The sequence below is a fragment of the Bactrocera neohumeralis genome, chromosome 2 (genome assembly GCF_024586455.1).
Source record: "Bactrocera neohumeralis isolate Rockhampton chromosome 2, APGP_CSIRO_Bneo_wtdbg2-racon-allhic-juicebox.fasta_v2, whole genome shotgun sequence".
Classification (NCBI taxonomy): Eukaryota; Metazoa; Arthropoda; class Insecta; order Diptera; family Tephritidae; genus Bactrocera; species Bactrocera neohumeralis.
In genome coordinates, this window is record NC_065919.1 from 15,453,976 (window position 1) to 15,469,795 (window position 15,820).

At 34.0% G+C, this 15,820-nt stretch overlaps 1 protein-coding gene across 10 annotated transcripts in view; it reads right to left on the minus strand.

Moving 5' to 3' along the window:
* The window catches only part of LOC126751726 (uncharacterized protein ZK1073.1), a 63,558-nt gene that overhangs the window by 9,446 nt on the left and 38,292 nt on the right, over positions 1-15,820 (minus strand). The gene's annotated exons all lie outside the window — the stretch shown is intronic.

The window sequence follows — 15,820 nt, forward strand, 5'->3', positions numbered from 1 at the left end:
CCTTGAGAACTTGTGCGCTCGAGGTTAGCTTAGCGTCGCAGGTAAACTCCTTTTTCTAGAAAGTGTGTTTTTGAAGTCAGTTGGCAAAATTTCTGAAATTTTACGCAGGTCTTTGACATACACTTCTTATAAATTTGGACGAAGGATTATTTTTTTTTTTTTTTCAATTATGACTATTAAAAAAAATGTCGCGAAATGTTGACTGAAATTTTAATTTTGTTTTTGTAAAAATGTCTGCCAAAAATCCAGTGCTGGGTTTTTTTCCTTCGTGCAAGTTCTAAGTTAAGGTTTTAACTAAAACACGTATTTTTTCACTTGAGATGATTCTGTAAGCAGTTATCCTGCCAATGTGGGTGTATCTTTTTACCGAGGAGTCACCGAAAATGGCGTCGCAATGGCAAGTTTAATATATTTTCTTCCAAAAATATTAGAATTTCTTTGTTAGTAGTGTATATTTGTAACAGTAAAAAATTCTAATAAAATATTTCATGTTTTATATGAAAAAAGAAATGTTGAAAAAATGGTGTTTTTTTAACGAGGAACGTTACTTAAGTAGAGAAAGTAGTTAACTTGGATTATACACAGCTAGTTGTAATAGAGTATTGCTTCTTAACCGTTATAATATAAAAATATGGCAAACGACCTTAAAAGGTAGAAATAAAAAATTGGAGATCTTGTTAAATTTTTTATATTTACCTATTTCCACATATGTTTATTTATAGTTATGACCCAACATTCTAAACTAGCTAATTACATTTTACTTCAAATAGCTATTTTGTTATAAAAAGAGCAAACATAGAATATCCTTTAGTAATGACATAACCAACTCACATTTTATAGTTCCACAATTATTTAATAAGCTTTTAGTATTATCTTCTCGCTAATACTAACGTAACAAGCTTTAGCAAGAAATGGTACAGCTGATTCCGAAAATAATAATATATTTCCTGTCATTTTTGTTATGCACTGCTTTGTCGTTATTGTAGGCGCTAATGACTTTCTTTGTTGTTTCAAGCTTTGTTTTTGTCTATAACTGTGCTGGCATTCATTAGCTCATTATGAGTATTAACTCATACACAACAATTTGCATTTTATGCTAATGGCAGAGACCTTTAATGCCCTCTGTGTATAAATGCGAATAAGAAAGCGGTAATGTGGTTGAGTGAGGAGAATGAAAGAATGCATAAGCGAAGTCACTGAAGTAAAGCAAATTCGCAAGGATTTTTGTATCTGAACGCAGTGGGAAACCGCATTTCAGCAGCATTACATAAAAAGCAAGCGTAAAGCGTTTTATGTAAGAAATCCAACTACACCTATTCTAACTAAAAGGATACAAAATATTCTCTTTGCTTTTTGAATTTTGTTTTTTTTTTTGTCGTTTTTATTACGTTTGTACTTTCGATTTTCTATTTCGAGGTTATTCTATTTGTGGCAAAGTTTTTGGTAGCAATTTCTTCCTGTTTTTTTGCCTTTTTTTTGCGAAAAGTCGTGTTCGCATTCGATTTCGCCTCGTCTTGTTTGAAATAACTTTTATTGAAGCCTTATACGTGACAGTGTGCTGAAGCCAAGCTAATGCAACAAAACTGAAAAACTATGTGCTGGGGCCAACCGGGACGCTGTGGACTACGTGTTGCCCAACTTTTCTATGAACTATTCTACGAGTTGTGTGAACACGAAGCAAAATAAGTTTGCAGGCAATTTTTAGTTAGCCTTTAAGAAATCAAGTAACATGTAGCTGAAGGAATTATAATTGCGCTGCCTTGTGATTGGAGTTGGGAGAAGGAAATTTGGAACATGAAATTGTTTGACCAAATTCATACAAAATGTTTTCTTTCTATATATGTATATATATGTATGGAATATATTTCATTGTTGCAAGGAATGCAAATATCATTACTTAAAAGTCTCTTTCAATATGGTATGATTTTAAAATTTATGTTGCAAAATTAATTATTAGGCATATTCTTAAATATATAGACACATGTAATATTTTGTAGCGGAAGTTATCAGACTAACGTACAAAATGTTGTTCATACGCAATGGATATATGTTGCTTAAGAGATTACATGGGTTTACGGCTTTCAAAAAATTGTTTGTCTTATTAAATTCTACAACACCTCTAGAATATTGTTTTCAAGTTGTTCCGAGTTTTAGTTTCGGAGATGCAGACTTGAGAACTTGTGCGCTGGAGGCTAGTTAGGCTAAATGCGCCGTCTTTAAACACGTTTTTCTCGAAACTCTGCTTCTGAAGTCGGTTAGCAAGATTTCTCGAGAACTATTCAACCGATCTTCATGAAATTTTACACAAGCCTTTGAGATACAATTCTTAAAGAGTTGGAGGAAGGATTTTTTTTAATTTTACTTTCTTTATAAAAATGTCTGCCAAAAATCCAATTCTTAGTTTTTTTCCCTTCGTCCAAGTTCTAAGTTAAGGTTTTAACTAAACCACGTATTTTTTCACTTTAGATGATCCTGTAAGGAAATATCCTGCCAACGCGGCGCATCTTTTTTCCGAGGGGTCACCGAAAATGACGTCGCAATGCCCGAGTTAAAATTTTTTTTTCAAAAATTTCAGAATTTCTTTGTTAATAGTGTATGTTTGTAGCCATAAAAAATTCTGATAAAATATTTAAATTTTTATACGAGATAAAAATTGTTGAAAAACGTTGTTTTTTTACCCGAGGAAACCCATGTAACCCCTTAAAACAGTTATGTATATAGAGGCATGGCTTATCTTTACTATAGTTTTTATTTTTCATTCTTCTAAAAAAAGTAAGTTACTCGATATCTAAAACATATCAGCAGTATATATACAATATGTAATATATGATAATATGTATATAATATATAATATGAAAAAATATTCAATTAACTATTTGTAGCAGATATTGAATTTCAAGAACATACGAATGTTGAACATTAATTGCCTACTTGCAACACAACGTGGTTGACGCTTTCAACTGTCAAAAGGCAGGCAAGAGAAGTTTAATGCTCTAAAAGGAGTAATAAAGCTTATTTAAATATGTTTATACTAACAAGTATGTGAAAAAGTATGCGAGAAATTTAAGTTGCATAAAATTTTCTTACAAAAACATTTTTCTGCAGTTATTGTTAAAGCTTCAATTTTCTTTGTCATTAAAAAAATAACAATAATCTATATTTTTTCTTTTCTTAACCTAATTATTAAAAAAAAAAAATAATGTTAATTTAATTGTCTCCAAAGATGGACATAAATTTCTTGACAAATGTTCAGAGCATTTAATAAATTTGCCACCTTCCTCATCATTTAAAATTAAGTTTTCCATTTTGGGGTCACGTAGGAAATATGTTTATTATTGTCACACTTAGTCTAACCAAGCTTAAGCGTCACTTGCCAAATATTTAAGCTGATTAACCAAAACTTTCAACCACAAACATTTGACTTAGATATGCAAATTGTCTTCATAAAGTTTATGAATATTAACATTTTGCAACAGAATTCTAAAAACAAACAAAAGTGATGGCATTGGCATAAACGAATTGGTTTTAAACGTAGTCAAAAGTAGGCAAATATGTATATTTTATTTTGCAAAAAGTCGTTGACCCTTGGTGAGACTCCGCTACTAACAACAAATATCTATCCTTCCCCTATAGTATATAGACAACTAACTTTAATTTGAAAGTAAAAAAAAATATTCCATTAGTATTTTTTATAAATATCTGCTTTCTCTTGGGGGAAAACACTGCCCATGCAAAGAATTGGCTTGATAGGTGTTACGGCAAATCTGTCCCAACATAAACAATGATGATAAGTTTGGCGAAATTCGTCGTAAGCGTACCGGTATAAATGGTGCAGAAAGGCTACAGGAGGCAATAAGATCAGAAAACTGTTTGAGAGAGAGAGAGAAATGAAATTTAGTTAGTTAGTTCACACATTGACAACTCGAAGGAGAGCGTGTGTCCAAGTTATACCAAATAGGTGCCGCATTTGTAAATTCAGCTCGTAATATGATCAAAAAATTAAAGACATTTTTCAACGAGCTTGGACATTTGCGAATACTTCTTCTTTTCTAAACTCAAAGAGGGCTCTTTGGAATAAGATTTCACTCAAATGAGTAGGTTAAGATGGACAAAAATGCTTGTTTTGAAGTCCTCGCAGCTTCACCCTATCGACCCAGAATCGAAACGTACGTTGAATGACCGTTGCAGTAAATGTGCTACTCAAGATGGAGATCATGTCGAAGTATAAACCCACATGTGGCATATATTTGTCCTTACAAAACTTTTCATAGACTTAATTATTTCTTTTTAGGTAACTCTATTAATTTCATATATTAAATTAGTCAATTGTATAAATTTTGATATCTACAGTTTTCTTCACTTTAGTCTCTATTTCTCTACAACTACTTATAAAGTATGTTCCATTTGAGGTTCCCTACTTTTTTAAAGAAAAATAGAGAAACTTCAAATTTAATGGGGAATGTTTATTATCATTCGAAAAAACATTCTTTGGCATTTATTTTTTGAAGATTATCTCTTTCAAATATAAGCCGCGGCTATGTCTCAGATGGTCCATCCGTTGAGTCCGATTTTCTATGACTCGTTCGAGCATTTTGACTGGTAACTAGCGAATGACATGCGTGATGTTTTGCTCCAATGCCTAAATTGAAGCGAGACAGTCGGCATAGATTTTAGACTTTACATATCCCCACACCTAAAAGTTTAACGATGTGATATCACACGTTCTTTGAGTCCAATCGACCGGCCCAAAACGTGAAATTGTTTGTTCACCGAAGTGTTCTCTCAATAAATCCATTGTTTGATGCAATATGTGGGAAGTAGCGCCGTCTTGTTGTTACCAAATATCGCAGAGATCACGAACTTTAATTTCAGGCATCAAATATCCGTTATCATGGCGCGATTGGCGGTTACGTTATCACCAGCATCATTTTTGAAGAAGTATAGACCGATAATTCCACCCGACCACAAACCACACCACATCGTTGTTTTTTATGGATGAGATGGCAGCTCTTGAATCTCTTTAGGTTGCTCTTCGTCCCAACTGTGGCAATTTTGCTTGTTTACATACCGATTAAGACAGAAATGGGCCTCATCGCTGAAAAAAATTTGGCATGAAAACGTCGGATCTTTTTGGATATTTTCAAAAGTCCATAGAGCGAAGCGATGTCGCTTGGGAAGGTCGAGCGGCTTCAGTTCTAGCACAAGCTGTATTTTGGACGCTTTCAATTTAAGATCTCGCCATATCGTTTCATAGGTCAGTGCAAGTTACTGCGAACGGCTCCAAAATCGACTCTTCCCGATCTTCGTACCTAGCTACGTCTGCTATCTTTTCTTTACTGCGTGCGGACGTGACCTATTTGGTCGAAAGATATCCATTAATGAATGCTGGGTCTTAAGATAGGTGATGGTGTTGCGAATAGTACCCTCAGTAGGCCGATTATGTTGAAAAAAAAATTGAGAAAAGCGCGCGAAACACATTATTTAGAGAACGTGAATTTTCGTAGTAAAGTTGAACGATTTATAAACTTTGTTCATGCTTAAGCCTTTCATGGTGAAATGCCAAACAATACTAAACAAAAATAACATGACAGCTTGACACGTCTCACGCGGGATCTGTCAAAAAAAGACTAATGAAAAAAGTACTTCTACTTGAATCTCCCATTATAAAATATAAATTAAATGAAAAGAGGCATTTATAGAATTCAAAAATGAAATACAAAGGCTGAAAACATTCCATTTCACAAGCTAGGCTGTTGGCATAGTGATGCGATGAGCGAGTAAAGAGTAAAACACACAAAAGCAGCACTTGTTACCCAACATAAATACGCATAACACAAGTAAGAATAAAGGTGCGTCAACGTCACGTTTTCCTTTACTTTTATCAATGCTTTAGTCGCTGCACCACTATGTGCATAGCCTTAGAGCTGATAGGTTAACGTTATGGAATGAAAATATACAGCTAAAATAGCATTCCACAAAAGTGTTGCTATATTTGTACAAACACGTGTCTGCATTTAAAAGTACTCCAGAGGTGTACGTGCCAACTAAAGTAAATATATAGCTTGAGACGACATTTGAAAGACACAGCGAACAATATATACTCGTAACTGTACACCAGCTTTTATATACATACATATATTTATTTATGTTTGTTGCAAATATTTTATTGCATTATTCCGTTGTGCTTTATTTGCCAAAGTTAAATAAATCAATACTGTAGAATTCGAAATTTTCCAACAAACAGAACACAGAAAGCAAAAGACTTGAGCAGAGATGTGGGTTTTGCAAGTGAAAAGCAATTTCGCAAGTCACTGGAGGATACCTGCCATTTTATATACATATGTACATATGTGTATATACAACTGTATATGAATAGCGTGTACTGTAAGTGAAAGTGGCTGAGGGTATACCTTACTGTATAACTGTTTGCTTGGTAACATCAAAGGTACTTCAATCGAACCAAATTTATGGTTTAAATTTGTTAACTGATTCCCCTGAATTTTCACTGATTTCCGTTACACAGGTTTGTGAGCATTATTTTCTAATTTATATTTACATACCTTTAGCCTTTCGCTGCCGACTCCTGCCGACTTGTAAAGAACACAGTTTTAATTAAATCGACATTATGGCTACAATACACCATGAAATCTTTGTAATGGATTAATTAAAAGCATTTTCAGTATTCACCAAGATACTGCTCGCTTTAGGGTTTTGGTTGTGGCCGAGGCTATGGTATGTGCGAACAAATCTACAAACTATAGATATTTAAATGCTGAGGCAGATATTTATAGTATATGCCCAAATATTGTGAAAAAGATCTTTTAGGTTATTATTTTATGCAAATGAGTAATAAAAACAACTTGAAAGCAAACTTGATCAGTAAAGTTAGGTCAGGTTAGAGTGACGTACTAATTACATTTTATCAGACTATGTCTTAACTCTATTTATTGGCCTCAACAACCGTGCCGTTAGTTCTACTGAATAAGGAAGCGGAACAAATGGGTCTGTTAGTGAACGAGAGCAAGACCAAATATCTCCTGTCATCAAACAAAGAGTCGTCGCAATCGCGACTAGACACCCACGTCACGTTGACAGTCATAACTTCGAAGTCGTAGAAAATTTCGTCTAATTAGGAGCCAGCATCAACGCCAACAAAAATGTTAGTCACGAAATTCAAAGCAGAATATCTCTTGTCAACAGGTGCTACTTTGGACTAAGTAGGCAATTGAGAAGTAAAGTCCTCTCTCGACGAACAAAAACAAAACACCATAAGTCACTCACTATTCCCGTCCTGCTATATGGTGCAGAGGCTTCGACGATGACATCATCTGATGAGTCGAGGATACGAGTTTTCGAGATAAAGGTTTTCCGGAGGATTTATGGTCCTTTGCGCGTTGGCCACGGCGAATATCGAATTCGATGAACGACGATGAGCTGTGTGAGATATACGATCACATTCACATAGTTCAGCGAATTAAGAGACAGCGGATACGCTGGCTAGATCATGTCATTCGAATGGATGGAAACACTTCAGCTCTGAGAGTATTCGATGCAGTACCCGCCGGGGCAAGCAGAGGAAGAGGAAGACCTTCACTCCGTTGGAAAGACCAGATGGAGAAGGTCTCACCACACTTGAAACCGCCAATTGGGGCCAAAGAGGAAAAAGAAGAACGACTGGTGCGTGGTTGTAAACTCGGCTATAACCGCGTAAGCAGTGTCTATGCCAATAAATAAAGAAAGATTTGTTAAAATACGAAAAATGCTGCTAAATGGATACAGTATAACAACTTGAATCTCGATGTCCATTAGGCCAACAGTATTTCAAACCCTTGCTTATAGTTCCAATTAGCTGACTGTGTACATTACTCGCATAAATATACGACATACAATACAGTCAAGCAAAGATTTCAAAGAATCGCCACAAACCATGGATATTTTTAGTGGTTAAAACACTTTAATTAGCGTCAAGTGCGAGTCACATTTCAAATGCGTTTGACAGCGGTCTACTTTTGTTTTTGCTTCGCACATTTTCCAAAGCGCAACAATTACGTCACTGAATGCGTTTTCGCGAGTGACTGACATGCTGACGTTTACAAGCGTACTCGGGCTGTAATTTGTTTGCACCGTGTTGTTGCTGCCATTGACACTTTTATTGAAAATCAATTAAACCGTGTCAGCACAATAGCTAGGAAATATAAATGAAAACAACAATAAAATTAAATAAGAGACAAACATAGCTTTGGATCACTTTAACAGCTCTGTAAGAATAAAATATATGATAATATGCCTAAGTACTTGCAATGTCAGTCGTAAGCAAAATATAAACAACGGAATGGACATTGGAAATTTGACAGCACACATGTTTCTGACAGCTAATATAATGTGTTCTAGATGACGCAGATTTTAAATTATTTCACTTATTTAAATATAATTTGCTACAAATAAAAGTTGTACTGAGCAAAGGAAGAAGAAGAATTAAGAAAGAGATTTGTCTCAGCAAGAAGCTGCTCATTTGTCGGAACCGCTGATATCGGATTACTATAGCGTATATCTTCCTTACAAACTGACAAACTTCCCTCGTAGGGAACACATTTTTATTTGACAAGATATTTTTACAAAGTTTGGCATAGATTCATAGATTACACTGTGGAACATTTTTGGGATTATTGTCTGGGGGTGAGAAATTCCAAGTCAGGGTGATGGTACTAGGTCAGTATAGTAAAACCCTCAAAGGGTTTGGCGTTCGTATGTGTCAGTTTTTTTATGACCTTTTAAATTTTTGCCTTATCTTGATGTTTTTTCGCTTAGTTGTAACATTTTGGCAAAAACGTAGTATTTTTTTTTTTTTTTTTTTAGCTTTTTTTATTGGACCTTCTACCATCACCAGATTAGCTGTTTGACTTGGAATTTCTAAACAACGCTACAATATAGCTGTTGCTTATTTCTTCAAAAGTGCTCCTGATCTTTTGTTTTATCAACATAGATCTAAAGTTTTTTTCATAAAATACCATAATCTTATACATATGAACATATTTAAAAATGAATATATTTCGTTATGTACTCGCAGAACATCCGAAACACAGCTTGGAATGACGTAAAGACTTGCACAGAAATTCGTTTATGCTTGCAGAAGATACGAACGAAGACATTTTTGCAAACTCATCGTTGATTTTGCAATAACATTCGATGAAATAAATTTGTATACAAGAAATTGAAATTTAATCTCTGTTTGTGATATAAATTTTTGAAATTTAAAAAGTTTATTTCGGTAAAAAATTTTAAAAAATTATCAAAACAAAAATTCAGCAACGCGTAAATGAGACTATATTATTAGGTTAACACCACTACCACTTTGACTTCAATTAATTGCTTTTCATTTTGTTTACAAGTGTATTTATAAACTTTTGACCGCAGATTTAGCTTTATTAGCAAACAATATTTAATTTGTTTTTGGTCGAAAGTTTGTTTTGCGCAGAAACATACAACACACATATAAAATTTACCCATTGAAATTCATAAGTGTATACATGTTTGGATTGTATTTCTGACAAATTGCGTATATGTATATATATGTACAAGGTTGTCCGTTATTTTCCATGTTAATCATGTTTTCTGTTTGCAAATATCTTCAGTTCTTGCCCTAAAAACAAGGATCCAACGTAAACAAGCTCCTTATTTACAGTTTAAAAAATAAATTATATATTTATCTGTTGACATATGTAAATATCGTATGCTTATATTGGCAATAGAATTTTTTGATCTTGTAAGATTAAATTTTTCCACAAAAAAATTTCTTTAAAAGTAATATAGTACGCAGTTAAGTTATTACTGAGAATTGATAAAAGTGATTTATGCATTCTGTGTTGCTCATACGACGTGGTGTACAATACGAATGATTGTTTTTACCCACCTTAATACATATGCGTACCTATATACGTAAATACCTAATATATATATATATATATATATATATACGTACATACATATACATATATATAGCTAATATATATACAAATATATGCATTAGCTCAGTTTTTATCCACCGAGAATTCACGCTTGAGTTACTAAAATTGCACACATTATAAATACACACGAGCTTCCAACTAAGATTAACCATTCTGCAATTCGATGCTAACATCCCATTTAAACACTCATCTATAATATAATAATCTAGTATATGTATGTGTATAGCTGATTCTCATGGGTTTGCGCATATGAAAATGTAAATGTCGATGCGGTTGCAAACCGGTATAGTCTGGTGTTGCTCATGAGCGCAAAAGATGTAAAATATAATGGGAATTTTTGCTTACATGAAAAAAATGAAATAAATATATAAAAAATACATACATAATTGTATGTTAATGAAAATAGAGGATGGTGCTGTAAATATAATATATCACGTGATAATTTAAGTAGTCCCTTGCTAAAATTAGGTTTAACCATGATAACTGCTAAAGATATAAGATATAATAGAAATGCTCCAAGTATTGATATGGTCGATTTAAGACCTTTTAGACATTAATCGCATCAAGCATTGATAATTTATATAAAATTGCAGTTATTTTAATATCTGATGGTTGAAATTTATTAACCACTTAAGAGTAATTCTATAAAACCCACTTTTTAGTACAACATACATAGTATTTAAAACAAGAAAAAACGTTAACTTCGGTTGCACCGAAGCTAAACACCCTTCACAGGTGCATTTCTGTTAGTAACTAAGTCTTCAGTTTGTATGGAAGCTATATGCTATAGTAATCCGTTCTGAATAATTTTTTGGGAGATTATATTGTTACCTTAAGCAGTAATCCATGCCAAATTTCGTGAATATATCTTGTCAAATGTGAAAGTTTTCCATACAAGAACTTGATTCCGATCGTTCAGTTTGTATGGCAGCTATTTGTTATAGTGGTCCGATATCGGCAGTTCCGACAAATGAACAGCTTCTTGAAGAGAAAATTACGTTTTCAAAATTTCAAAACGATATCTTAAAAACTGAGGGACTAGTTCGTATATATACAGACAGATGGACAGACAGACGGACATGGCTAAATCGACTCAGCTCGACATGCTAAATGATCAGTATGTCGAGCTGAGTCGATATATACTTTACAGGGTCTCCGACGCTTCCTTCTGTGTGTTACAAACTTCGTGACAAACTAAATATACCCTGTTCAGGGTATAAATATAAGCATCAGTAACTTCGAAACGTTGTTCGCATAACACTAGTTAATGGAAAATTAATTCCCTTTACATGTTCATACATGCTGAAGAGTGTAATTGAAAATGCTTATATTCATTGACATACGCATACTATAGAATGCCACAAGTCACTCGTGTGACTTTACATATACATATGTATAACGTGACGGAAAATAGAAGCATCTCGAGGGAAGTCTGGAAAAAGCTGCGCCTGAGACTACATACCACAGTGCGAATGTAACATGCCGTGAAGTAGTGCACGAATATACATAGATAAAATGAAATTAAACAAACAATTCGAGTTTTAAATTCATCAAAATTAATTCGCATATTCTAATTAAATTTATTTATGTAATTTTTTTATTTAAATTGTTTGTTATAATTTATATATGTATATAATCATAAATTGCACAGTAGTAACTCATATTTATGGTAAAAGAATATTTTACAACACCAAAGTTTAATGGTAGACTCCATTCAAATGTTACGTATACGTCATATCGCACTTAGTATTCCATATGCAAACAAATTTAATACGAGGGATTAAATTTATAAGAACTTATTTTGCGTGTTTGAAAAATGATACTTGGAAATAAAGATTCTTTCTTTCATTTGTGAATCAAGCAAATTAGAACAAGTAAGGAAGGGCTAAGTTCAGGTGTCACCGAACATTTTATACTCTCGCATGATAAAGTGATAATCGAGATTTCATTATCCGTCATTTACATATTTTTCAAATACCGTATTTGTGTAAAATTTTATTCCGCTATCATCATTGGTTCCTAATGTACATATATATTATACAGAGAAGGCATCAGATGGAATTCAAAATAGCGTTATATTGGAAGAAAGCGTGGTTGTGAACCGATATCACCCATATTTCGTACATGTCATCAGGGTGTTAAGAAAATATTATATACCGAATTTCATTGAAATCGGTGTAGTAGTTCCTGAGATATGGTTTTTGGTCCATAAGTGGGCGACGCCACACCCATTTTCAATTTTTAAAAGAAGCCTGGGTGCAGCTTCCTTCTGACGTTTTTTGTTAGTCGGTTTCACTTTTAGTGATTTTCAACATAACCTTTGTATGGGAGGTGGACGTGGTTATTATTCGATTTCTTACATTTTTGAACTGTACATGGAAATGCCTGAAGGAAACGACTCTATAGTTTGGTTAACATAGCTATAGTAGTTTCTGAGATATATAAAAAAATTAGTAGGAGGCGGGGCCAACTTTTCCAAAAAAATAATCCAAAAAATGCGATCCTTTGTGGTAAATACTTTAAATCTTTATTTATGGCTTAGTTATGACACTTTATAGGTTTTCGAGTTTCGCCATTTTGTGGGCGTGGCAGTTGGCCGATTTTGCCCATCTTCGAACTTAACCTTTTTATGGAGCCAAGAAATATGTGTACCAAGTTTCATCATGATATCTCAATTTTTACTCAAGTTACAGTTTGCACGGACGGACAGACGGACGGACAGACAGACATCCGGATTTCAACTCTACTGATCACCCTGATCACTTTGGTATATATAACCCTATATTACAAACAACCGTTATGTGAACAAAACTATAATACTCTCCTTAGCAACTTTGTTGCGAGAGTATAAAAATATAAAAATAACGCCTTGCTCTTTAATCTCTCTTCAACAACAAGTTTTATGTCAAAGTTATTTAAAACCACAGACATAATTAACTTCATACTATACTTTCGATTCCTAATATCTAGTATGGACATACTAATTCAGTATATTTATTTGGTTACTTAATGTTTTTCAGCCCTCCCCGCCCACTTTTCACTTGCACACAGAGTACAAGCAAAACAGCCGACACAATAAATACATGCAACGAAGCGTCAGTCATTACGGTTATATTTTTCTCTTCTTCTTCTTCTTTTTCTTCTCTGTGCAAAATGAACAGCAACACATCAGGGCAGGCAAACAAATGACATGGCAAGATTTGTGGTTAAAAAACATACATCTGAGGGGTTCGTGAATAAAGGACTCATCTGCATAAGCTTGCTTAGATGAGGAGAGCATATACATACATACTTGTATGTGTGTAGCTGTTGCCTTCTCACATAACTTACATTCAATCATGTGAGTGCGATACAATGTTGTGACTGGCATTGTGGCTTGTTGCTGCTGATTTTAGCCGTTGGGTGTACACATCATTTGCAGCGATCAGACACATATGTTGAATACCCACACGCACATACATACATGCAGACATATGTGAAATTTTTTAGTACTATGTGAGCTGCATTTTTGCCGATATACTTACATATATAGTATATGTAAGTATGTAGACACATAGTTAGTGAGTTCATGTTACGATAATCCTTACTTAGTGTTAAACTACATACATATATGCGCATACATGTGTGTGTGTGTACGTAGAGTGTGCAGTTGACTTGCCTCATTCTTTTATTAAAACCTTTTCTCCCTACTTTTACACTCATTGACCTCAATGAAGGATGTTTTAAGCTTACACACCGCTCACACTGCCTTTTTACAATTCAATGGCGCGCATTTCACAGTCGATTTTTATTATCTCTTTTTATTTAGTTTCTTATATTATTTGTTTTAGCCTCATTTGGTGTCTTGTTTTTGGGTATTGCCTTTCGTTTACTTTGTTTTCGCAACCGTAAAGAATTTGTTTGCTGTACTTTTTCTTATTTTGTGTTTGAAAACATGTCTCTTTTTATTCCATTTTGTTTACGCCTTTTATCTGTTAAGTTTAAAAACAACAAATTCTGCATTTTTTGTATTATTTTTTCAGCATTTAATTTTATCTTGATAAATGATATGATGTATGTGAATAAAATAGACGAGTATATATAACTTCAAAGGTATTAAAATAGTTTACCAATCTATCTCTTTTTCTGGAATCAGAATCTAATAATTATTTTACTACGCTTTTAAATATTATCTAATATAAAATGGACATTCGCCAGGCCGTAATAATTTTCTCAACTCACCCAACTGTTGTAGACTCATTCATAATTAACAGATTGGTAATCGAATACGCCATTGGAACTAAGAAACTTGTTTTTCATGTATACTGTGGGCAAAATATAGTAGACTAATCAATTTAAATTTTGCTCGAAAACCCATTCGTAGAAATATTTTTTTCTGGGTTGGTAGGACTGTCAGTGACATATGAGCCAAATGTCACATCAAAATATTCATTAGTGTTTAGTATAAGCTTGCCTTTCTGAGGCACATAAAGTGCATTCGACGATCAACAAAGAAGTTTCATTAAATTTTGTGTGTGGAATAAAATTTCTGGTGAACATGCCTTCGGTGCTAATTGTTTGTCGTGATAATTTTTTGTCGCAAACAAGTGTTTTTGATTAGTACAATGTATTAAAAGAGCGTCGAGAACTCGTCGACAACGCCCTACCCACCACCTCACGGCCACCAACATCAATTGATGCTCAACACGTCAATAAAATAAAGGAATTGGTGCTTGAAAATCGACCATTAACAGTCAGAGTTAAACAGTTAAAATCATTTTGAAAGATCACCTGGGTCTAAGAAAACTGAAACCACGATTAACGTCTGTAAAAAGTTGCTTTCCGACTACCAAGATGTCATGAAGCATAAACACAATTTTCGATCTAAAATATCGTAACAACGGTCAGCCGAAGCCAAAAAAATCACGTCAAAGCAGGTCAAAAATCCAAGTTATGTTGACTGTTTTCATCGATAATCGAGGTGTCCCACGGACCAAACTGTCATCAAAGAATACTATTTGAATATTATGCGGAATTTGCGCGAAGCGATTCGTAGAAAGAGGCCGGAATTATGAGCCGACATCTCTTGGTTTTTGCACCACGATAATGCACCGCCGCATACTGCATTGATTCTTCGTGAGTTTTTCGCCAAATTTTTAACCAATATCATGCCGTAACCACCATATTTGCATGATTTAGCTCATTGTGACTTTTGGCTCTCAAACAACTCAAACGACCGCTCCGTGGAAACCGTTTTGAGTCATTGGAAGGCATTAAAAGTGAATCGCTACGTGCATTGAAGGCTACTCCGGAAATTGTATTTAATGACTGTTTCGAGGGTTGGATGTTGGCACAAGTGTATTTTGGCCAAGGGAGATTACTTTGAGGGGGACAACATAGTTTTTGAAGAATAAATTAAGAATTTTAAAATTATGAACAAAGTCTTACTATTTTTTGCCCGTAATAGTATAGCATCAGAGTTATCATCATACATATTGTAATAATGACCAGAGTTACTATAAAACGTATCATCAAAATTATCAAATCATATTGTGTTGATAAATTTTAAATCATTATAATTTTTGTAAGAAATACTTGGACATTAGTCCATTTATCAACGGATTATAATGCTATCAACAATGTCTACAGGGTCCGGCACTCGAAGTGTAACCCACTTCAGACCGTTCGTGCAGCTGTCGCACTGGAATCAGCTATTTATAAATTTGCTGAATGGCAGTTCGGAGTATTGTTCACAAGTGTACAAAAGCGTTTTGCCAAAAGTGAACGCAAAAAAAGTGATCAGTGATGGAATTCAAACGTAATAGTGTGATTGCTTTATATTTAGCTGGAAAATCACAGCCAGCAATTGTTCGTGA